The sequence below is a fragment of the Engystomops pustulosus genome, chromosome 8 (assembly GCF_040894005.1).
Source record: "Engystomops pustulosus chromosome 8, aEngPut4.maternal, whole genome shotgun sequence".
NCBI lineage: Eukaryota > Metazoa > Chordata > Amphibia > Anura > Leptodactylidae > Engystomops > Engystomops pustulosus.
The window spans coordinates 22,932,031-22,957,860 of record NC_092418.1 but is presented as its reverse complement, the minus strand read 5'-3'; the positions used below and the strand labels follow the sequence as shown (position 1 = coordinate 22,957,860).

General features: G+C 43.8%; 1 long non-coding RNA gene across 1 annotated transcript in view; it reads right to left on the bottom strand.

Annotated features, from left to right (window-relative positions):
• Positions 1–22,827, bottom strand: part of LOC140076073 (uncharacterized) — a 28,986-nt gene extending 6,159 nt beyond the window's left edge. The window contains exon 1 of the long non-coding RNA XR_011849524.1: positions 22,795–22,827. This is a non-coding gene — a long non-coding RNA (uncharacterized lncRNA). The remainder of the gene's footprint in view (positions 1–22,794) is intronic.
• Positions 22,828–25,830: the final 3,003 nt, after the last annotated feature.

Here is a 25,830-nt window from a genome sequence, read left to right as displayed (position 1 = left end):
TCTCTGTCTCACTTGAAATTGAATTGCAATACTAGAAACCACCTACACACAAGGTTGGCGCTGTTTCATCTCATCCATCTCCTATGGAGCATTACAAACACACATCATACCTGATGTCCACTGTTGGCCCAATGTTGGATGGATGCAGCTTGTTCTTACTTAGTCAGGAAGATCTGTCTGTAGATAAGTGATGGTCTAAATGCTATTTTGTGCCCATAATTAGAACATTTTTTGATATTTCAACTCCCCCGAACCCCCACCCCTCGATTCCGGAACATGGGGGAGTCAGATTCCATGTCATTCTTGCGTCATTGAGTCTTGCGCGATGTCAGTGTGATAGGCCGGATGCCTCGAGCTGTCAGGTGGTTGATATATTTAAGGAATTTTTACACTGGGAATGGTTCTGCCGCACATGTATCACTTGTATCACCTGCAATCAAATTGTCATTCGGCATCTAACATCCTATAAACAAAATTAACTTTTCCTCTTACAATGATAGCGTTGTGACAGGATCTGTCTAGGATTGGAATTTTTTTCAAAAGCAACAGCGCCACCAATGTCCTTAGGTTACATGAGGTATTACAGTCCAACTTAATTGTGGTGCATTGGGTTAACAATGTGTAAGTAGCCCTGATTAGACAATGAGCCATCGGACTGTAAGGAATGGTAACATGTCTGAGCTGTTATGGTCTGGTTCCCCCGGATAGTAAAGGGAATCGGACCAGAAGAAGAGCTGAAGATACAGTTGTTATATTAATGGGTTTTGACACTGAAGACAGAAAACTTACAAAACAGAAAGTTCAGTCAATCATAAAGAAGAACAATAAGAAAAAGCTCAATAGTCAGGTACAGAGTACTGGAAGCAGGTCCGGGACACGAGGAGGAGTCGCAACACTTGGGGGGGGAGGGAAGCAGAACTGAGTGTTGGGGGAACAGTAGGATCGCAGAATCGTCACCCTAAATTCAGAATTAAAGGAAATCAACCATTTGTTTTTATGCATTGTGAACCAAACATGCTTTGAGAATGCTGTAGCTACACTGATGCAGAAACATATCTTGTTTATTCCCTGAACCAAGACTTGGGGTGAGGGGGAGCAGAGCTGAGTGTTAAGGAAACAATAGGGTCGCAGAATCGTTACCTTATATTCAGAAATAAAGGAAACCTACCATTTGATTTTATGCATTGTGAACCAAACATACCTTGAGAATGCGGTAGCTACACTGATGCAGAAACATATCTTGTTTAATCCCTGAACCAAGTGGTTGTGCTTAAAAAACCTTGGGAAAGTTGGGTGCAGACTGATAAACACTTTACATGGAGCTGCCTGAACTGTCCAGACAGAACTAATCAACCTGAGCTGAATGACTCATACACAGCAGCTGGGGAATGTTGCAGCGATTGATTACTTCAGCCTGTCAGGGACAACACAGTGATGACGTATTCTCGGCTTATGCTGGGCAGGACAAGGCTGGAGCAGTGCATAATTAGGGTAAGAGGAGAAGCGGAGGGGCAGCCACAGCCTCATTAGCATCATTTGATAATAGATTTTTCAGCAAAAACACTCAGTTCAGTGATTAAACAAGATATGTTTCTGCATCAGTGTAGCTACAGCATTCTCATAGTATGTTTAGTTCATAATGCATCAAATCAAATGGTAGATTTAAGGGTAAAATCTAATAAATGTGACTGTCCATAATGTTTCCTATCAGATACCAAATTTTTTGCGCCACCTTAAATCTGTCTGAGGAACTGGAAGAAATCCTAGGCTAAGGGGTTAAGTCCACTTGAAATTCCTCTGAGCAGAGTGCATCAGATAGATTTTGAAATGCTAATAACACATGGAGAGAGGAACGTGTTGGGCGTGAAGAATTTTTACCTCGGGAAAGACGGTTTACAATACGGGAGCGGAGAGGGGGGGAGGGCTGCTAGACGGATTGTATAGAAAATATTATCGGTGCTAGGAGCCGCGGACCCTTGATTCATGATTCATGATACAGATATTCTCTGTGTTCGGTTCCTTTCATCCTGTGATATTGATTATCTGTTACATCGGAGTCCCAGGCTGCTCCACTAAGCTTTTTTTGGCAGCCATTATTTTAAAGGTGTAGACACCCTGGGCCCGTTATCAATTTAATACCCAATTACGGAAAACATCATTACTTTCCCCTCAATGGCACTCTAGTGACCCAGTCAGACACAACCACAGCTATTCAAACCCAAACGTAGTCACCACCTCCAGTCCGCTATCTCCCCATACCATACAAGTTCTGTTCTGCCCCCGGCAGCCGAGAAAAGCAGCTGAAAAATCCATTTTTGCTCACTGCTGCCCCTCGATGTGGAAGCCAAGGTTATCTCCTTGCACAAAAGCTAATGGACCGGATATTAAAAGTTTTATAGTGGCAACAAAGTCAGTACATAGTGAGAGCCCTGTACAGGGGTAGGAGCCATAGCAGTCGATATGGGGCCCACAGTGTCAGTGGGCCCCGGCATCTGGGGTATTGGATGTGTATATACTGTGTGTGTGTGTATATGGTGTGTATATATTTAAAAGCCCTGCTTGTCCTAGTTACGCCCCTGAACCTATTTGAGCTGAGCGGTGCCTGCAGTCTGGTCAGGGCCAACATGTGAAATATTTTTATGTAACCTATGACCCATTTGTGAATGCATACATCTTGCGGACACCTGAAAAAGATATATAGGGGTATATGTCAATCCTACAGACAAAGGGGCACATTTACTTACCCGGTCCAGTCGCGATCCCGCGGTGCGTTGTCTGATGAGGATTCGGGTCTGCCGGGATTCACTAAGGTTGTGCACCCGATATCCACCAGGTGTCGCTGCTGCACCAAGATCCGCCGGAGTTCACCTGCTTCTTCCCGGTGCATGTAAGTGCTGATCTTGCGACACAAATTCTTTTTTAAATTCTGCAGTTTTTCCGAATCCAACGGCCACGCCCCCGATTGCTGTTGCATGAAAGCCGGCGCCGATGCGCCACAATCCAATTGCGTGCGCCAAAATCCCGCCAAATATCGGAAATATTCGTGAAACCCGACGAAAGTGCGTAGTTCGGACCCTTAGTAAACGAGCCCCAAAGTGAATAAAACAGGACACAAACAGCGCCAGTTTCTGTGTAGGGGTTGAACGTAGTAACGGCAACTCTCATTCCAATTAATAGTAACTAGTCTGCAGTTACCTGGTATGACCACTACACAGAGAACGGTGCTGTCTGCTTCCTATTCCATTCGTCACCTGCTGAGGACAGCTGATCTGATGGGGTAATGATTCTGGGACTTCTACCAATTTGTTATTTTAGATCTAGATATGTTATCAGTATATTTAACAGCCCCTTATGTATATTAAGTATGATTGAATACAGGCAGTCCCCTACTTAAGGACACCCGACTTACAGACAACCCCTAGTTAAAGACGGACCTCTCTCCCCACTGTGACCTCTGGTGAAGCTCTCTAGATGTTACTATACTCCCAGACTGCAATGATCAGCTGTAAGGTGTCTGTAATGAAGCTTTATAGATAATCCTTGGTCCCATTACAGCAAAAAATGTTGAAACTCCAATTGTCACTGGGGCAAAAAAAAAATTTGTCAAGAGCTACAATTATAAAATATACTGTTTCGACTTACATACAAATTCAACTTAAGTACAAACCTCCGGAACCTATCTTGTACGTAACCCGGGGATTGCCTGTACTTGGTACCATTTGATCTGCTATGGGTGCCTCTATTTATTTATTCAGCTCCACCAATTGGATCTTTCCAAAAATTACCACTGACCTCTCCAGGGTAGTTGGTTTTAGTTCCCCACCAATAGGGGTGTTTTTGCGCTTTGTGGCCCGATTGGGTGGGGGGGGTTTGTAAGTTTTTGGGGTATAATGGTAGAGGGGGGCACTGGGTCCCATAGGACTTAGATTATGGGAAGGCACAGAGCTTTTTTGGAGAATAGAATAGTCTTTTAAGAAGGTCCAAAAATGTCCAGAGTAGGTGGCATTGTTCCTTGAGTTTCCAATTCCGTTCACATCGCGATCCATTGCGCGTTGGCTTTCTAACACATCGTGGATACTGTGCTGCAGTTTAAGAGGGGGGGGGGGTTTGTATTTTCTATTCTTAGGTCATCGTCTTGCCGGCCTGAATTCTCCTCACACCACGAGCGCAGAATACCTGACTTGGTAAATTCCCATTCATCATCACAATCCTGACAGCTGCAGTATGTTTGTCTAGCAAGGACCTGTCTGCATAAACTCTACATCTCTCACGCCGCACAGAATTCTCCGAGCAAGGGAGTTTGCTAAAAAGAACTTTTGACATTTCATTCATTTCGACGGTCGAAAAATAAACAATCTGAGGTGAGTCTCATTTACTGGAGACGTATACATCAGCCTAAATGGGAGATGGTGATGTAGATGGGGAGGATATCTCATAACACGTTGAAGCCTAGACAGACAAGAACTTGTGAATGTAGATGTGGAGAACTTTCAGGACCTTGGACAGCACCTTCCACATTACAAGGTAGTCTCCTTGAAGCTTTGGCTACCACCAGTCTGGTGGCTGTGGCTTCTTCCTCTTCAGTCAAATTTCACCCCAGTGTGAGATTGGGTCCACCACAAAAACTTTACCACCCACCTCCCCCTTTAAAGGACACCTGTCATCAGGTCTGTGTCACTTGTCCTGTCACTACTACCTGTTGGAGCAGCTCACAAGGATCCCATCCCAGCCTTTATCTAGTCATTTCATACATTATTCATTGCAAAATCATCTTTTCTTTATTATGTAAATGAGGCTGGTCACATGGTCAGAGGCAGTGATGTCACCCCTGTTCCCCCTCCCCTCTCCTCCCCCTGCTCATGTCTGTGTGTAATGTATAGTAAAGCATGGCTAGTGTGTGTGCTGCATCTGCTGACATGCTGCATCCTCCTAATATACAGGTGAGAGACACAGACATCAGCTACACAAGTACCTGACATGTTCTGCTGTAACATGGCTGCCTGGAGCTGCTGTATCTCTCCTATACACACACATGCACACACAGGCTGCACCAGCACCAGGAAGCACATCATTATACAGCCTCACATCATTACACAGGCTGTCAGTCATGCACTGGGGGTGTGGCTGTGCCTCCCACTCATGAATAGAGTGGACAGCTTGAATATGCTAATGCTTCATTGGACATTTCACAGGTCATTTGCATACAGCTTTAGGACCTCATTGCTTAGGTTTACAGGCATGTAGAGGGACAATGAAGGGATAGAGGCAATGCTCTCTAATGGCAGTTTATGAAAATATATTTAGTTTAGGGGGGTTATTTTGCATGACGGGTTCTCTTTAAGTCCACATTCATTAAAAGATAAGTAAATCATTGATTGTCAAGGTTTTTGCCGAGCATAACTGACTTTTAAAAGGTCTGACAATCATGCCCTGTAATCAGATTTAGACCAGCAAACAAAATTACCTAAGAATCTTCTGGTAGACTCTAACCTGATTGTAGATCCCTACATGTCCAGAAGACATCCCAATTTCTATGCTACTCGGATCTATTTCCTAGTGGCTGAAGGTGCAACTTTTGTGGTGGCACTCCAGTCCGACACGACCTCTAATGTAGTCTCACCAATCTCTGCCCACAGAAATTAAAGACACCTTGTTCCAAGGTTTGGGGGAAATCTTTAGGTTCTCAGATTACTAGCGTCCTGCAGAAACGTCCATATAAGCTCTGTTGTGACCATTTGCAGTCCTACTTGGGCCCATCTGACCTTGGCTTATTTACTGATCAAAGTAGCAAGCGGATTATCTGTCCCAAGTGAAACTTGGCTTCAACTTTGGGTAAAACAGCTATATTTTATCCTCGTTGTAGCCAATAAGGGTGCGGCAGTACCATTTGCGACCAGGTCCTAGAACCTGTAGACCACTCAAGTGTGTCAAAGGACCAAAACAACCATCATGGGAAAGCACAATAAAAAGGGTATGTCTTACAAGCCCCGTTGAAAGATGTTCAGTACCTCATCAAAGATCACTTAGCCTACTGGAAAATATAATCTCCCCTTAGGTATTCGAAGATTACATTTGAAAGTAAAGGGCCTTGATGATGTAATGATCTGTCTTCTGGTCCACCAACAGGAAAACTACAAAGCTTCCAGAGGAGACTGTGAATAAGTATCAGGCTTGGGGTCTGTACTTGTTGAGGTCTGGTCTGGGGTCTCAAGTCTTTTTCTGGAGGTCTGAATTTGTTGAGGAAGCTCTGAATTTCTTGGATCTGTATGTGGCATGGTCTATAGTATTCTCTGAGGTCCTCTGCTCCCGGAGCCTTTGTAGTGGAAGCAGGAACATGGATTGGAACATCTTGGCTTCCTTGGACATGCGCTGGAGCTCAGGTATAAAGCTGAGGTATACTTCCTCATGACCTTACCTGTCGCAAAGGGGCCAGTGGGTACATCGTAGGCAGGGCTGGATTAAGGGTGGTGGGGGCCCCTGGCGCAAACTGGTAGGGACCCTTCCAACAATGTTTTTGGAGGTATATAGCCTGCCAGCCCCCTGTAGTATATAGCCTGCCAGCCCCCTGTAGTATGTAGCCTGCCAGACCCCTGTAGTATATAGCCAGCCAGCCCCCTGTAGTATAAAGCCACCAGCCCCCTGTAGTATATAGCCACCAGCCCCCTGTAGACTTTAGCCGCCAGTCCCCTGTAGAAAATGGCGATCTCGGCGATCTCCCCCAGCGAAGGCAGCTGTGTCTCACTGACACAGCTGTCATCCTAGACTTCTATGTGCATTGCGGGTGGCCACGGGCCGCTGCGCATTGCACACAGAGACAGTCAGCGAATCAGCCGAAACTGGTGGGGGCCCCTTATAAAGTGAAAGTGGTGGGGGCCCCGGGGCTTGAGCCCCATGAGCCCCTCCTTTAATTCGGCCCTGATCGTAGGCAAAAGGAGGTTCTGGCACAGATGCATTGGGACCCAGGAGCTTTGAGAGATGCCTCAAAGTCCATCCTGCACGTCGATTAGAATCCTCATCTTCATTAATTTTCTGGACGGCAGCGTTAAATATGGTAATTGGATAATTATAACTCAACACTTTGCTGAAATTTCTTCCCTACAATCTGGAGGGCTATGGAAAGAATTGCAGGATTTCATCTCCAGCTCAAGGTTTTCTATTTTTTCCTTTGTTTAAATAGTAAAAAATAATATATGTAAAAGTAAAGTGAGACAGCCGTAATTGTTTCTATGTTTCTATGACGACCAGATGTTTTTCCTCAGGTAGACAAAAGCTTTTATGTAATATCTTGCGCGATAAGGATGTTTACCGCATTTATTGTACCGACGGATAGAAGAGGAAAAAAAACTATTTCAAACGTTCTAATTAGCTGATACTTATCTGCTCCGAAAGAAATTGATATCCCATAGTTTTATGGAATACAATTAACCAGATTCGAGAATGGCACCGAAAAACTGTTTATTTGTTATCTGCCTGGTGAATTGTGACGGGGGTGGTGTGCCTTTCATAGAGACACGTGACATGCTTCTCCTGCTGCTCTACACACATTGGCCTATATTTATTATGTTATCCTAGAACTCAGCCAAAAAAGTCAGGAAATTTGGGACTTTTCTCTACTAAAAGTTCCAAGTGGGTGGAGCTTACTGAAAGATAGGTTAAGGCAAAAACTGACCATATTTTCCTCTCCTGTTTACCAAACTTCACACATCTCTTAATAAATTCACTGTAATGCAGTGAGGGAACGGCTTGGATAGACTAGAAGGACAGACAAGAACAATGGGCCCTAAGGTTAAAACCCGTTCCCAGCTGTCCCTGCCTAATTGCCCAGCTTACCATAAGCATTAAGTGACAACTGGTCAATGTTCCTTTCTTAGTCTAAAGTGCTAACACAAAGTGCATGTCAAGCGACACTTTTTTTTTTAATGCAGCGGTTTTTCCGAATCCGTTGAGTTTTCTTACGGCCACGGCCCCCGATTTCCGTCCCGTGCATGCCGGCGCCGATGCACCACAATCCGATCGGGTGCGCCAAAATCCCGGGGCAATTCAGGGAAAATCGTCGCAAATTGGAAATATTCGGATAACCGTCGGAAAAACGCGATTCAGGCCCTTAGTAAATGACCCCTAATGAGTTGTGCACCCGTGTGACATCACATGACCAGGGATATAATGAATCGTGCACCTGTGTGACATCACATGGACATAATGAGCTGTGCACCTCTGTGACATCACATGACCAGGGACATAATGAGCTGTGCACTTCTGTGACATCACATGACCAGGGATATAATGAATCGTGCACCTGTGTGACATCACATGGACATAATGAGCTGTGCACCTCTGTGACATCACATAACCAGGGACATAATGAGCCGTGCACCTTTGTGACATCACATGAGCAGGGATATTACAAGCCATGCATCTGTCTAACATCACATGACCAGAAATATAAGGATCTGTGCACCTGTGTGACATCACATGACCAGATATATAACGAGCCGTGAACCTGTGTGACATCACATGACCAGGGATATAACGAGCCGTGCACCTGTGTAACATCACATGACCAGATATATAACGAGCCGTGAACCTGTGTAACATCACATGACCAGGGATATAACGAGCCGTGCACCTGTGTAACATCACATGACCAGATATATAACGAGCCGTGAACCTGTGTGACATCACATGACCAGGGATATAACGAGCCGTGCACCTGTGTGACATCACATGACCAGGGATATAACCAGTCATACACCTGTGTGACATCGTATGACCAGGGATATAACGAGCCGTGCACCTGTGTGACATCACATGACCAGGGATATAACGAGCTGCGCACCTGTGTAACATCACATGACCAGGGATATAACGAGCCGTGCACCTGTGTGACATCGTATGACCAGGGATATAACGAGCCGTGCACCTGTATAACATCACATGACCAGGGATATAACGAGCCGTGCACCTGTATAACATCACATGACCAGGGACCGATTATCCACAGGAAGTTAACAAGGAAGCTTCTTATAGAATGACAGCAAGCAGAGATCTAGCAAACTTTGAGGAATTGATATAGAAAGTATATTGGAAAGTTATATTACTTTTCATTACACAAACAATATCAATTATGTGCTGAAATTGGATAACCCCTCTAAAGTCCCCCCCGACTAATGGGGAAATTGGACTTTTCCTATGTCCCAATGACTTGTACACCCCATCTATATGTATCATTAATATAAATTTATTATATATTTCCTTATGGGGATTATATAATTTAGTATTATAATCCTTGGCACAGCCTTCAGTCACCCTGACAAGACACATTGCATTCGCACACAACACCCCCCCCCCATCCTTCATCAAATGTGGCTTTTTCAAAATCAAACTTTTCGTTTCGCCTTCAGCCGTAATAAAAGAGTTATGAATTATATATGCCGGAGACCAATGAAAAATCTCTCATTTGGTTGTGATTAAAAATCTGCTTTCTGTTGGCAGCACGCACCTCACTCACACAGAATTGCATTATCCATCATCGGCAGGGGCTTCCTATTTGATCCCGTGACGTTCAGCCTGTAGGTTTTTCACTCTAAAATAAAAGCCTATTATAGTTATGGAAATAGGGTGATCCATCAGACGGGGGAAAATATGGTTAAGTAACATACAAATTAGAGCGAGCATTGTGTAGTCCGATTGTTGGAAGGACATGACTTATTAAGTCAATGGCCATTGACTTCCATAAATACAATTAGCCATGACTAGATTTGTGCCGAAAGACGGAGGAGCTGCATCCAATGTTTTCACATGAGCAATTTGTACACAAAAACTTGACAATAAAAAGAGCAGATTCTAATTATCTCCTCCATCCTCTCCTGAATACGCTATTGTAGGGTGCATAATGGTTAATAATGGTTGGACGGGAAAGAAATTATAAACAGGGTTGACCTTAAGGTGGCCATAGTTGTCAACCAGCCTGCTCCCCCTCACCCACCCGAAGACACAAGCTCAGCCCTGCCACACATACACGTCTACTCGATATGCCAGAAATCTCTGCTAGCGGCTTATCAATCCTGCAAACAAAATATCAGCAGTGTAGATTTCACCATACCCAAGTCTTCTTCTGCCCAACTCGCATCTCATGGGCTTGTGCATGTTGCAGCGTTTTCTCGACCCAAAGTCATAAGCTCAACCCAACCAAGCCTACATGTGCCAGACACCTATGAAACTTACCCACATATCACTGAACCCTCTCCAAAATTAGGTGATTAGTGCTGGTCACTTCCAGTTCTGCTATTTAATCCGGTGGCTCCCATCATTCCCCGCCAGATCTTCAAGCCATTGCCTGTGAAGTGAAAGCTCCTCTGTGTTCCTGCTCCTGTGTTCCTGTGATCCTGATCCTGTGTACCAGTGTTCCTGCATTCCAGTTCCTGCCCCTGTGTTCCCGTGATCCTGTTCCAGTGTTCTAGTCTGTTCCTGTGTTCCAGTTCCGTGTTCCTGCTGTGTTCCAGTGTTCCTTCCAGCACGGTTCTCCTGCTGTCACCCCGGGCTCGGACTATGTCCTGCACTACTACCTTGGCTGCCACCCTGGACTAGTTGCACCTGTGGATTGACCTTGTGGCACCCTACCACAGCAAGACCATCCCGCTTTGCGGCGTGCTCTGGTAAGACCAGGTGCCACTTAGACTCCGGTTCCAGGTGTCGGCTAGTACCATTTCCAGGGGGTGGTCCACAGGGTCCACAGGCCCACAACCCTGACACCCAATCTTCTTTCCCTGAATGCTGGCCCATTTTTTAGAAGATCTTTACACTCTGCCACCCAAAAATAAATGCTCAACTCAACCAAGCATAGATGTGTTCTAAAAATGGAGAGTTATTTTCTGATGGACACCTTTGGCAGCAACTCAACATACCCGACCCTTGCCCTCTGACTTATGGTTATCTTGTTGAAGATGTGAAGTTCTGCCAGCATCAGTCTTATGTGTGTGGCCATCTTCCTTATAGTGCTGTTGGTCATATCTCTTCTCACTAGTCATACACAATTAATATATACAAAGTGCACATAAATTGTTGCATACTAGAGTGAACAAAGACAAAGACTCAGTTCTCAAGAGCGCCATGGATTCTGGAGAAGACATTGACATGTTGTCATGCAATATATTCATCACAGACACCATATAATGGAATATTAAAGAGCATTATCCCAGAATTAATAAAATAAAAATCCTGGAGATGTACATCCATGAGCCATTCCTTTGTGTCAAATTCATCCCACCCACACGTATACAACAGTCTCTAATGGCAGCCATTAGAGTGTCCATAGGGATTATCACACATGACTTGAAAAGCTTATGGAAAGCAAGAGTAGATACCATTATAAGTCAGAAGACAGCTAGGTACTATGATGGCTTCCATTAGTGGTTGTCAACCAACATATAACTCCATTGAAGAAGATCAGGATTGGTCTGGATGGAATATTTATAAAGAATAGGAACTTAAAGTGATTGTTCAGAAGCATATTTTATGGAAGAAATGGATGATGATGCCATAAGATAAGAACATGATGACACTTATCTGCTGTGCCAAGGAAATTAATACATTGCTATGACTCTTTGGGGCCATTCTCAACTACATAATTCTGGTATGGTTTGTTAACCCTCCTCTCCCCAAAAGACTTTCCCCAGCAGTAGTGGCACATTGATTGGACTAACAACATAAATCCGGAGCAGGTTGCCCAGAAATACAAAGTTTATGTGGGTCGGAAAGAAGTTCGGCTCCTGTGACTGATGGAAATCTTTGGCCTCGGTAGTCTGGAACAATGATGTATCAGAAGTTATGTTACTATTCTTGCTTATCTGACGGCTGAGGCTGTCATTGGGGTGACAGAAGACTTGTTACTTCCTTTCCAGCCTTTCAAGATCATCTTGAACATGCAACCACTGAGTCCAGTGATTGGCCAAAGTTGTCAAGGAAGCCTTAACACTTTCGGTTCAGCCCGGACCAAAAACAGAGGGAAAGGGGACAATATTGAAGGGTTCACCGTAGGTAATTGAGTGACTCCCTTGGCCAACAGAGGACCATAAAGGTAAAATCTGAATGCAAGTGTTTTTGTCTCCCTGTGCTATACTATCCCCTATATTGTACATGCAATCGTCATGGCTACATGCATTTGATGTTGCTTGTTCGGAGTTTTCACAGCACTCAACAATCCATCAATTTTATAGACTGCTCTTTACATTGTCCAATCAAGGATCACCGAAAATCCATTGAAAGGAATTGAGTGAGCTCCACCACCAAGTCTACTCGAGTCCTACGTCGATGATGTAACAGTGCAGGACCACAGACTCGAACAATTAAGGTTGAACGTTCCAGCGCCAGTCAGATAAATGGATGTTTTTGGAAAGCACCATTCCCAAGCCGACATGGAATGAGGTCTAAAAATGTATGTGTGCCTTGTTATTTAGGGAAGATTAATGAGTAATTTGTAAATAACTGCTGGGGACATAATGGATTGATGTCTCTACTTTTACATTACGGAGAAGAATTGAGTCTCCCAGGAGGCAATGCCCAAAGTCCTAAGTAGACAAGACCTTTATTGACATCAACGTGATGATAAATAGACGGATGCCATTGAAGGGTTAAACCGCGTGATTATTAGCATATTACGTCTGGGCACCCTATGGAAGCCTTTGATGAATTGCTGAGCTTGTCGTTACATCAACTTTCCCCAAGAGGAAGCGATGGATTAGCAGAGCTGTAATATTAGGAGAAATCTGCCTAGAGAAGATATTAAATGAGATGGAAAGACGTATTTCTGCTCGCAATCTCCTCTGCAGCCGGCTCCAAGATAGAATATAATGACACAAACATCTTATGAGATTAATTCTGTTGTATAACAGGATGGCGAGAACACTGATGCCGCCTCGGTCTGTGTCCCATCTGGATGCGCTAAACGCGGCTGCGAGGCACAAGCTGAGCTCAAGTGTCGAGCAGTTACAGGTCACTTCTTCAGCCAGAAATGCAATTTTCCAGGAGGGAGTCGACTGCGGAGAAATACCAAAAAATCTAGAATACGGGGACATCCATCATATTTGTTTTCTTAGCCGAAACTAGATGTCCATTCGGATGCTCCATTACCATGTATATATTAGTATATTCTACAGATCACATAAGTCAATAGTGTCTATATGCATTCTGTGTGCTTCAGAGCTGCACTCATAATTCTGCTAGTTAAGAAGCCCGATTGATTAAAGCTGACCAATTTTTTAAGGGACATTCAACACACATCCAAAATTTCCCATGTACAGGCGGTCCCCTACTTAAGGACACCCAACTTACAGACAACCCATAGTTACAGACAGACCCCTCTGACCTCTGGTGAAGTCTCTGGATGCTTTACTATAGTCCCAGATTGCAATGATCAGCTGTAAGGTGTCTGTAATGAAGCTTTATTGATAATCCTTGGTCCCATTACAGCAAAAAATGTTTAAACTCCAATTGTCACTGGTGCAAATTTTTTTTTTGTCTGGAACTACAATTATAAAATATACAGTTTCGACTTACATACAAATCCAACTTAAGAACAAACCTCCGGACCCTATCTTGTCCGTAACCCGGGGACTGCCTGTACTCCATTATAGCATTATATGGGTCAGCCTCTCGCTTGTTGCTTTTTTGCTAGTTCTATATCTATATATCACGTTGCTATAGTTTTTTGATAATAATTCTAATTCCTTTATTTATATAGCCCTCACAGAGCTTGCCAAATCAGTCCCTTTCCCCATGGGGCTCACAATCTAATCAACCTACCAGTATGTTTTTGAGTGTGGGAGGAAAACGGAGGACCCAGAGGAAAGCCACGTGAACACAGAGAAAACATACAAACTCTTTGCAGGTGTTGACCTGGGGGTGATTTGAACCCAGGACCCCAGCGCTACAAGGCTGTAGTACCAACCGTGCTGCTCTCATTTGTGTATCAATCAGTCCACAGGGGAGACTAAAACTCCTATCAAAGGTATTACAAATAATCAGACAGGTTCCTGTTGCACAGTTATAAATTAGAAGCTTATGACTAAGCCTCCCTGACTATATACTTATGTCATGCGCATTGTAAACAGGATAGCCATAGTACACTCCCAACTGCTTCTGTGTCTTTCTGGTTATGGGATTGATAGAAAGTCAATGAGGAAGAGAAGAAGAGTGTGAAATGCAGTCAGGTGGGTGGGTTGTGGGGAAAGCTAAATTTGTTTACACCTGAATATCAGGAAGATTTAGGACATTTAACCAGATGCTCATGGATAGGTGGTTTAGTATCCCAAGCCAACCAAAACTTACTTGCTCTGTCAAGAGATTTAGGCACCAGAGGTTGGTCTTAAGCTCCTCATCGGACCCATCTCTTGGTAAGTATAAAGGTTTGGGTTTCTTATTGCGGCCACAAAGAGACTTCAAACAGGTTGATTTGTGACACTAAATCCCAGGTCTATCAGGACCCAATGTTGGTTTAGTGTTCTAATAACTTTGACAAGTTCTCTATAACATCCTATTACATTTGGTTGGTAAGATGCATTCACAAGAACTGATCATCTAGAAACTCTCCAGAAACATATCAGCAGCCAAGGAACAACAGGACATTGAAGACATTGGGGCACATTTACTTACCCGGTCCTATCGCGATCCCGCGGTGCGTTTTCCGACGAGGATTCAGGTTCTGCCGGGATTCACTAACCTTGTGCGCCCGAGTTCCTGCATCTGTCGCTTCTGCCCCGAGGTCCACCGAAGTTCACCTTCTTCTTCCTGGTGCATGTGAGTGCTTGATCTTGCGACACAATTCTTTTTTAAAATTCTGCGGTTTGTCTGAATCCGTCTGGTTGTCCGACGGCCACGTGCCCCAATTTCTGTTGCATGCAAGCCGGCACCGATGCGCCACAATCTGATCTCATGCGCTAAAAACACGGGGCTATTCGGCGCAAAACGGAAATATATTCGGGAAACAAACCCGACGAAAGTGCGGCGTTCGGACCCTTAGTAAACGAGCCCCATTAAGTCATGTCATTGGTATGTCATTGAATATGTGATGCTAGTCTTACCCTACAGGAGGTGTTGAATAAAGTCCAGCTCATGGCTATCCACCAGATGATTAAAGAAGATCTTTCTTTACCTTCACCTTAATCTCCAATCTTTTGCATCCTATAACAGGTGCCTTTCCACTGTTTGTGTAGCAGTTGGAATTATTTTTCCAGTCCCCACCATTCCGAAGGATTTGAGACTTATATACCAACCATCAACCGTCATGTGGAAAGTGCCAGAGAATCTTCTCCAGCCATAGATGACCTACTTGACAGTAGATATCCTAATTACTATATTGTTTGCCAATACCAATGGGACAGATTGCTAAGGAATGGGGTGCAGGGGGCTAAATAAAAAAGGATGGAAAAGTTGGATATAGTGAAAGGAACTAAATAGATTGTTACGTAGATCTTTGGAATGTCTATGCCCTTCGTTTCTACTTGGTTTCCATTTGTTCTGATCCATATATTTAGACTTTAGAAACCTATATATATATATATACTGCAAATATTTTACTTTGTAAAAACAGTCTGCAGTGAACTTTACTCCAAAAGTAAAAAAAAAATGCTTAAAAAAAGTTTCTTTTGTACAAAAGAAAAACCCATCCTCATAAAATATCACGCAATGCATCTCTAGCATAAATCAGATTCCTTCCCATTGCAACCAGGAGACTTTGATGAATAGAAGTTGTAGCCAACAGTAAAAGTAAGTTCTAAATTCATATCTTAAAAAGACTTGCCCTATTTTTATTAAGAATTGCTATTGAATTGTAGCTTTAGGGAGATTGTACCGGGCAATCTGTCACACCTTGACTATAAAGATCTTTTGCTTAGTATATCAATCAAGAAAACAACCCAACTAAACCGGTAGCCTCAGGTTTGTCCTTCTAAGTCTACATGATGTATACCATCGCTCTGGGGGTTTATTTGCATGTGCTTGGAAAGATCTTTCGACAAAAAGATTCAGAAATGAATTCCGGCGGAGTTACATCATGTTGGCGGAAAACTTCAGAGAATAAACAGTATGGATGATGAACAAGTCTCAATTCTGCTTAATAAAACCCAGGAGCCCTAAATGTTGGACCATGGACCTAATTCTAGGACCATTAATAAATTGAAGATCTGGTTGAAAGGTCTGATTTTTCCATCAGAAAAAAGGAATCCTATAGAAAAACGTAGGTTTCCACTCACGAAAATAGGTGAAGATTTTAGAATATGGGGCACATTTACTTACCCGTCCTGTGCGATATCCCCCCGATCCGGACTGTCTGACGATCCGCGTTGTAGTCGTTCACTAAGATCGTGTGCCCGATTTCCTGCATGTGTCACTTCCCAGCTCAGGTCCGCCGGAGTTCACCTTCTTCTCCCCGATGCATGTGAGTGCATTGTCTTGCGACACAATTTGAATTTTATATCCCACGCCTAGTCCGAATCACTCAGGTTGTCTGGCGGTCACGCCCCCGATTGCGCCAAAAACCGATCACATGCGCCAAAAACCCCTATTAAATGCGGAGCAAATCGGAAATATACGGGAAACCCGACGGAAATGCGGTGCGCGGACCCTTAGTAAATGTGCCCCGATGTGCGGGCAACCACAATATTGAGCTTTTATCAAAAAAATTTACTTCCATTGATAAACATCTACTATAAAGATTTCCTAAAGTGTTTTTTTTTTAAATATAATTTTTCATGGTCCAAACCCAAGAGCCAACTCACATACACCGGGAAGAAGATGGTGAACTCCGGCGGACCTGAGCGGGGAAGCGACACATTCAAGAAATCGGGCGCACGCTGTAAGTGAATCGCGGCATCTCCGAATCCTCGTCGGACATTCCGGATCAGCGGACGCAACGGGACGGGTAAGTAAATGTGCCCCACAGTCTCTTTATTCCAAGACTCCAAAACAGCAACGGTTAGATGCGGAGGTTCTTTCTGTCAGGTTTAAGGTAGCTGGTGGTTGGATGCAGTCTGGTGTTGCCCACAGCCCAGGTCTTATGGCTTTGGGCTGTAAAAGACGGTTGCCTGCTTCGGCAAGTTTAGGCAAGATCAGTATGGAGGCAGAGCTGCAAATCCAATGGAGGGGAAGCCCTTTCAAGGGAGACAGCGGCAGCAGACTGCTAGTTTCTCCAGGCCCTGTATCTTGTAGCAAGTCCAGGTTTAGACCAAAGAAAGCTCTAAAAGCTCTACAAACTTTCAGGAACTTCAGTCAGAGGGAGTATTAATAAACTTCCACAACTCAGTGGGCCATTGCAAATGTACCTATCTACTTTGATGATGTTCCAAAAAAAATTTTCTGAAAATGTCAACTATCATGGTCCAAGTTCAAGAATCAATCAAAGACCATGAATGAATTTAAGACCTGGAATGCCCTTCCGGCTAGAAGGTCTGATTTTCCATTCGTAAGGGGGCAAAAAAAGTAACCCCCACAGGAGAACTGAGGTCTTTACTCTAGAAAATTGATGAAGAGCTTAAATGCTGTGAAGGAACTTAAAATATGGACCTTAAATAAAATGCTTCAATTGACGTACCCATCTACTTTGGAGATGACCCAACATATTTTTTTCCTAAAATATTATAATATCTATTTGAAAAGGGTTTTTTTTCAGGATTTTATAAAAAAAAATTTATCTACAGAAAGAATAAGAATAAGGAACAATGGGGCACATTTATTTACCCGGTCCTATCTCGATCCAGGGGCTTGTTCTCCGACGAGGATTCTGGTCTTCCGGCGATCCACTAAGGTAGTGCGCCCGATGTCCACCAGGTGTCGCTGCTTCGCCAAGGTCTGCCGGAGTTCACCAACCTATTCCTGGTGCATGTGAGTGATTGATTTTGCGACACAATTCAGTTTTTAAATTTCGCGGTTTTTCCGAATCCGTCTGTTTTCCCGACAGCCACGCCCCCCAATTTCTGTCGCATGAAAGCCGGCGTGTTTGCGCTGAAATCCGATCGCGAACGCCAAAATCCCAGCGGAATTCGGCACAAAACGGAAAAATTCGGGAAACCCGGCGGAAAAACGCAATTCAGACCCTTAGTAAATGTGCCCCAATGTGGTGTATACATGTATAACCCCGATGAGGAGACAAAGAGTGGCCATTGTGGCCCACAGCTCATACGATGAACACAATGCAGTAGGTGTAGAATATATAGTCTGTAAAACTTGTATTATTCAGTTTTGATTGATTACATTGAGTTTTTTTTAATGACTTTTACGTGGAAGATTGTAAAGGCCCTCAGGGCATTTGCCCCATTTGCCCTCTCTATTCTCTAGCCTAATAGTTACTAGGCAACGTGAAGTACCAGGATCGGGGTGCATAGGCTGAGAGATTATAGAAACTAAGACACAAACTATAAAGTTACAAATTTAAAGATGTTCATGTTTCGGAACCATATAGTGTCATATTCATCTACCGTATGGATGTACAACATAGAAACAGTTTACGTGTGTAACATAGGGGTCAATGGCCTAGTGATAAACATAGCGGTCCTCACTTATCAAAGCTGTCAGACAGAAAAATAATCCTCACTGCCCATAACAACCAATCAACGACAAGGACCGTTAGACAGTCCTATCCCACATTCGGGATCCAGTGCTAACTCAACTGAGGCGCCAGGTCATAAAGAGTTAATTTTAAAAAAAACCTCAATTCAGGGCAAACTTTGACAAATGCTTCTAATAAGTGGATTTTATAGGATTTCGAGACAGACAAAGAGAAGTGTAAGGAATATATAATTGTATTACTTATTCAGAACATCTGCGGCTAATTATATTGGGGGAGGGGAACGTTTTTTTTTTTTTTTTCGGATGGCGCCGCACGCAGCCGGGTCTTGTGTGATTCTGATTATTCCAGTTAATCACCGGCTGTTAGTAGAGCGCTGACATTGTCCGGCAGGGCAGCGAGCTTTGATTTAGCGACCTACTCGCTGGGGAACTCATTCACTAGACGTATTGCAGCAGAGACCCCTTCAAGAGCCTCATCAATCATTCTTTAATCAGAACGCACCCCTAGCGGCTCATTGCTCTTGTAGCGGAGAGAGGAGGGCGGCCGGAGGTACTCTACAACACAATCCTACTCTATATGTCTTGAGCCACCACCATCGCGGACACGAAGCCCATTAAGAGGAGATGTAAAAGTGATTAAGGGCTTAGGGTTTAGAGGGATTATTCACATTGACACTCAAAACAAGCTATTGACCCACCTAGCAGTGTTCTTCGCTAATTACACTACAACTACAGACATTATTAGTGATCTTGAGATGTTCTTGGAAAATTACACCAAAAATGTTCCATTCTCTGTTATATGCAAATGAGTACTTAAGGACGTTATAGAAGTGAATTATTGGGTGGCCTCGGCTTGTAGTGCTGTAGTCTGAAAACAAATAAATTTACAAGTCTTGTCTATATAGTGGGGGTCATTTACTAAGGGTCCAAATCACGCTTTTTTGTCGGGTTTTCCTGAATTTTTCCGATTTGCGCTGAAGTGCCCCGGGATTTTGGTGCACGCGATGGGATTGTGTTGCATCGGCGCCGGCTTTCACGTGACAGAAATCGTGGGGCGTGGCCGTCGGAAAACCTGACGGATTCGGAAAAAATGCGGAATTTAAAAAAACCATTTGTGTCACAAAATCAATCACTCACGTGCACCTGAAATAGGTTGGTGAACTCCAACGAACCTCGGCGCAGCAGCAACACCTGGTGGACATCAGGGGCGCAACTTTAGTGAATTGCCGGAAGACCCGAATCCTCGTCGGAGAATGCGCCGCTGGATCGCGACAGCACCGGGTAAGTAAATGACCCCATTGTGTCTGGAAGTACAGGCCAATCCATTGAAGAGATTTTTGGGTCCAACTGATGGCAATAGGATTGGGAGTCGGAATAAAATAATCAGCAAGGTATACAGAAGGACCATTGGTGCTAAGGTCCACCAGGGTGGTCTCCCATCCTACAGCTTTTGTGGTCTTCCGAGACAGACATGTGGTCCTACATGTGACTGTTGAGGTCAACCAAGTGGAAACTTTACTACTTCCACTTAAATGGGACCAAAATGAATGAATTTACGAACAAACAGATCACAAGAGGCAGGTGAGAGTGATTTATTTTTCCTCGAGATTTCCAGAAGAGTGTAGGTGGCCTCAATAGGAGGTCCACATGAACAGAGATATCATACTTCTGGCAAAGACCCTTGAGTGAATTTATGCCATTGGCCAGAACCATCTTGGATTTGGAGGAATCAGTGGCTTCTTCCTTCCTTTAGATTCCATGTATCAGAGTCGTGAGTTGATGACTCTTCAGAAGGTTTCCCAATTTCAATCCTATCAAATTGCATTGCATTATCTAGGGCAAAATGTCTACACAACTTCTGTCTACGTGGGTCATATGCCAGAAAGTTATTGCCGTAGTCTAGTTTTGTCTAGTTTTGACAGCTGTTACTTCTAAAGGGGTCATGAAGAAGGGAACTGAATGATTTATGTCACCTTTTCAATGAACCAGAAGGCTCCTCCGTCTTTCAAGTGACAATAGTCATCCCGAAATGTTTAAAGAGTGAAAGTTTGATCTCGCGTTCAGAAGTTTCACTTGTGCATTCCCAAAATTCAGTTCCTGTCCTACATTTTATCCTTATATATAAATTGTTGTAATGCTTGGGAATTTTATTTTTAATTCTATTCCTTAAAGGGGAAGGCCATCATTTAGTATTTGGAAGGCTATACTACATATCAGCAACACTTGATTGTGGGGAGTGGACATCCGACCTTGTAACAATCAGGTGGTTCCTGTCCTGTAGGAACATGGAACTGGAAGCAGTAACTATATGTCCCTCATCAGCCATGAGCCGAAACTCCATTCACGACTGTTGAAAGTGAATGGGATCCACCTTTACCTTTAATTTCAGTTTCTGCTCATTTAGGGACAATGAGTTGACTGGTTCCAGGTGTATGACACCGTGGATTTGCAGGATGATGATCAAAACTTGAGCCAGATGTCGACTCTAGACATCGAATCTGGAGGATAGCCCATAAATACTAAATGGTGGCCAACACTGTTCAATTATTGATGCGTATCATCTGGATAGGCCAATAAATTTAAATTTTGGTCATCCACTTTGAAGAACATCTATCACCAGATCAAGGATTGTAAACCAAACATACAGACATACTGGTGTGAGCCCTTTCTGGCAAGATCTGCTGTTCTTTTAGCTTCTTATGCCCTTGTTTTTAAGAATTAGGAGCTTTAAAAATGATGAAAATAAGCCTGATGGCTCATTTGCATAATTTTAAAAGCTTTTTTTTCTTAAAAACTAGGGTATAAGAAGGTAAAAGAAGAGCAGATCCTCCCAGGGGGGGGGGGGGGGGGGGCTCACACTAGTATGTCAGTCTGCTTGATCTGGTGATATATGTCCTTAAAGTCTCTTCACATATCAACCAAACAAAGGCACAAGATACCTTCAAATGGACACCAGGGGGCACATTTATCAGGGCCTCTGTCAGGGCTCTGGGCGCCACGTCAGGCCTCTGGGCCTCTGCGCTGTGAGCATGAACACCGGCCGTATGATAAATATCCCCCCAGGATACTTTGCTGCAGAGTTCATGGAAAACAGTCATAAATCAGGAGACAGAATTTGTCAATAGGCAAAGTTTTGGAGCTGGTGATCTGATAACCAATACAGTTACAGATAGGTTGCTAACACAGTAGTGAAACACGCAGTAGCTTTTTAACAAAATTTAGGTAATTTAACACAAAAAAAAAACTTTATAATATAACTTTATCAGAGGAAAGTGCTTCTTCCTCCTCTTACTAGGCTCTGCCCATGCTCTATTTCTTACTGATTGTCAGGCTCCAAGGGTAGTGGATCCTCTGGACCACCGCGGAGGATGACGTAAGCCAACACCTGGGACCAGAATCTAAGGGGCACCTGGTTTTCAGCAGAGCCCACCGCAAAGCATGTTGGACTTGCTGCGGCGTTGTACCACCAGGTCGTTCCAAATGTGCGACTTTGTCCGCAGGTGGCAGCCAAGGCGAGGTACAAGGAGGCAGGCAGGATCTTAGTCGGGAACAGGCAGAAGGTCAGGACAGGCGGCAAAGGTTCAGGGTCAGAGGTAGAGCAGAAGGTCAGGGCTGGCAGCGGAGGAGCGTAAACAGGAACAGGTTAGGGGTCACAACTGGAAATCACATTAATTGCAGAGGTGATGGGAATAAGCTTTTTCTAAGGCTGTAAGGCAAAAAGATCCAGCAGGGTGTCCGGGGAGATGCTGGGTTATATAAATGTTCTGAAGCCAGCGTGTCCTAGCAGATGGGGCACGCGCACAGGGCTGAGGACCCGGCAGCAGGAGTGAGGATGGGTGAGTAGCTGTGGTGCGGCGCGGGGGGCACACGGAGAGGCACGGATGAGCCCGCGACCCGAGACATGGGTCACGGGACCAACCGTGACACTGAATACTTGACTTTGTCTCTGAGATCTCTGCCGAATTCTATCTTGCTAATAAGATGGAGAGAGGCTCCATAATGTGTTAGATTGTATGTACAGAAAGCTGTATGGAGATAGAAGGCGGTGGCTATCCTGGTTAAGAAAAGAGGATTGTCCAACCCAGGGCACTTTAAAAAATGAGGATGTTAGGGTGACTTTGTAAAATAGCCTAAATATTATACAGTATAATCTACTTCCCCTAAAACTATAAAGGATATTCTAATATATAAGAAGATACATGTCCTTACGATAAATCCAAAATATCCTTATTTTACCTCTTTATTGAAAGGCTCAGTCTTTGGCTCTATTTCGTAAAAAAAAAATCACAGAACTGAAAGAAAAAGCCAAAAAAAAAAAAGGAAAATGAATTAATCAGAGTTATAGAAAATATGTTCTTAAGGATGATTGTCCATATGTAATGTATTCACACTGTGGGGGAGGAGGTGAAGTGGGACGTGATGATAGCTCTGTATATATGGTAATGACTCTTATCGAAAATTCTTTACAATCTCTATTTTCAGAAATTTAACAAAAAGTCAAGGTCAGCTCTAGAAACTAAAATACAAGAGGAGTATTCAGTCTATAGGATGGGTCATGACAGGTAAAGAGTAAGGACAGAGTAGATCTGCAGGGGTGGGCTTCAAAATCACAGATTACTGCTTTAGGGGTTTAATTTGAGGGGTGCAGATGGTGGACTCACAACTCATCCAAAGAGATCTAGAGAGCATATAAGGTGTCCATCGCCCATATCAGGAGATAAGTACTATAAAAGTACATTATAGTTGTGGAGGGTATAACTATATATATTCTTCAACCACAACCAACAGGAACTTACTGTAAAATCCTTACTCACCAAGATAATAAAGATTCAGTGTACAGTGATCTCCACCTAGTGGTGGTAACTGACGGTATCTAAAGTGGTAAACAACTTTCCAGACAGCGCCTATTTTCTGGTAAACAAGTCTGATTTTCTTAATTCAAAACAATTCCTACTATAGCTGTGGAAAAGGACTAGCTTCTCCTTTCAGTATTCATTGACCCGTTCTACAGGACATACTGATACAGTATTATTAAACAGAATGTATATAACAAAACACTATAGATTAATGCAAATTAAACCTTGATGTAAAATAAAGTTTAAAGTGCTTTGGGTAAATATTTAACTGTCCACAAATGTCCAAATATCAATGCTCCTCCGCTCCAGGACACTACAGTGGGGCTAATTAACTAAGGGTCAGTGGCCGCACTTTCATTGGATTTTCTGACATTTCCGGGATTTGCACCGCTGTGACAGGTATTTAACTGGGGATTGTGTCACACACAATCGGATTGTGGCACGGCTGCGCTGGCTTTCATGCGACAGAAATTGGGGGGCGGGCCGTCGGAATATTCGACTGATTAGGACTTAGCGTGGGATTTAACTTTCAAATAGTGTCGCAAGCCCAAGCACTTCCATGCAAGTAGAAGGTGAATGTCACGGGCGCCCCCGCGATCCATGCCACAGATTGCGGGTGCACTCGTGCCCCCGGACTGCTCCCACAGTCACGGGCATCCTCGCGATCCATGTCATGGATCGCGGGTGCACCCATGCTCCCCGCGCTAGCCCTGCTTTCCCGGTGATGGACGGTCTTGTCCAGACTGGGCCCTGCGCGCGTCCCCGCCCACTAGGACGCGCGTGGCAGTGCTCAGAGATTTAAAGGGCCAACGCACAGGTGATTGGCGCTGGCCACTTCCGGGTCTCTATTTAATCCAGCGGCTCCCATCATTCCCCGCCAGATCTTCAAGTCATTCCTCTGAAGAGAAAGCGTTCCTGTGTATCCAAGCGTTCCTGTGTATCCAAGCGTTCCTGTGTATCCAAGCGTTCCTGTGTGTCTCCAAGCGTTCCTGTGTGTCTCCGTGTATCCTGTGTTCCAGTTCCTCATGGCCACACCCATTGTGCCCCAAAATACAAATGTGCATACAAATAAAAAACTAAGATCTTTTTGCATTTAGGCCCCAGAGATTCTCAGGAAAGACATGATTATGATCCAGGACACTTCATCTACAAGATTAAGTCCCGTTAAAGCAGAATTCCAATATCGCCCCATTACGATGCGTCCCTTTAATTTATCCCGCCGTCTCCACGCGCACAATGGCTTCCCCCGGTAATATGGAGGTGAGACGCGTCTAACAGGCAGAGATGTATGAACACAATTTAACAAGTCTATGAATCAAGAAAAGGTATAATTCAGCGTAATAATATAAAAAGTGTCAGGTTATTATAGCGAGTCGGAGAATGATTGGGAGACGTTCTTATAGGATGGGGAGACTTAGAACAATCTCTTCTCTATGCTAATGCCGGTGTCATTATTTTGTCAGCTCTCATTGTGGCTGGGAGACAGCTCCACTTAAGGGGTATTGAACTAGCAATAAGGGAAAAGCACTCGCTCATACAACATCATTATTCTTTTGCATAGGTTTTTTTTATATCCGGGGGAGGGGAGGGGGGCGATTTTTTTTTTTTGCATTAATTTAACAAATCCTGCCAGGGAACATTTTTCATTTGTACAAATTTAAAATCAAATAAATGTGGATGATGCCTAAAAATAGACCCCGTAGCCTGCAGAGAGGGAATGAGGGGAAGGGGGCGCGCAGATTACAGGGGCCGCTAATCATCCGCTTCAGTGTTAATTGCTACAGCGGTAAAACTTGGTCATCTCTCCGCAGTAAATTTTTCCTGTATTTATCTGTACAATTCAGAAATATTTCTGATTTCGAAGCTTAAAGGGGATGGGATCTTTTTTCTTACCTCCACCCTGAGAAAACCCCTTTAAACATGGGACATACCTTAAAGGGAACCTGTCATCAGAAATTTGCCTAATAAACCACTACCAGTATGTTGTTAAGCAGTCAAACAGCTACAAGATCGTGTTTCTTTCATGACCCAGTGTGGTGGCATCACCCAGAAAACCAACTTTGAAGTTAGATGTATAAAGTCATGGAAGTGGAGAGTTTAACACTGAAGTCATGCTCTCCCGGCCTCTGAACACCTCCCCCCCATGTGATTGATATCATGCACCGGACTTCAGGAGATCTGATCAATGATATCATGTTTATCAATAACAGTCAAGGGAGCATTTTAAGGCAGGGAAAGCTTGACTTCAGTGTTAAACTCTCCGCCTCCTTGACTTCATAAAACCAATTTACATCCCACTTCATAGTTGATTTTCTGGATGATGTCACCACACTAGGTCATGAAAGAAACTTCATCTAGAAGCTACTCGGCTGCTTGACAACATACTGCTAGTGGTTTATTAGGCCAATTTCTGATG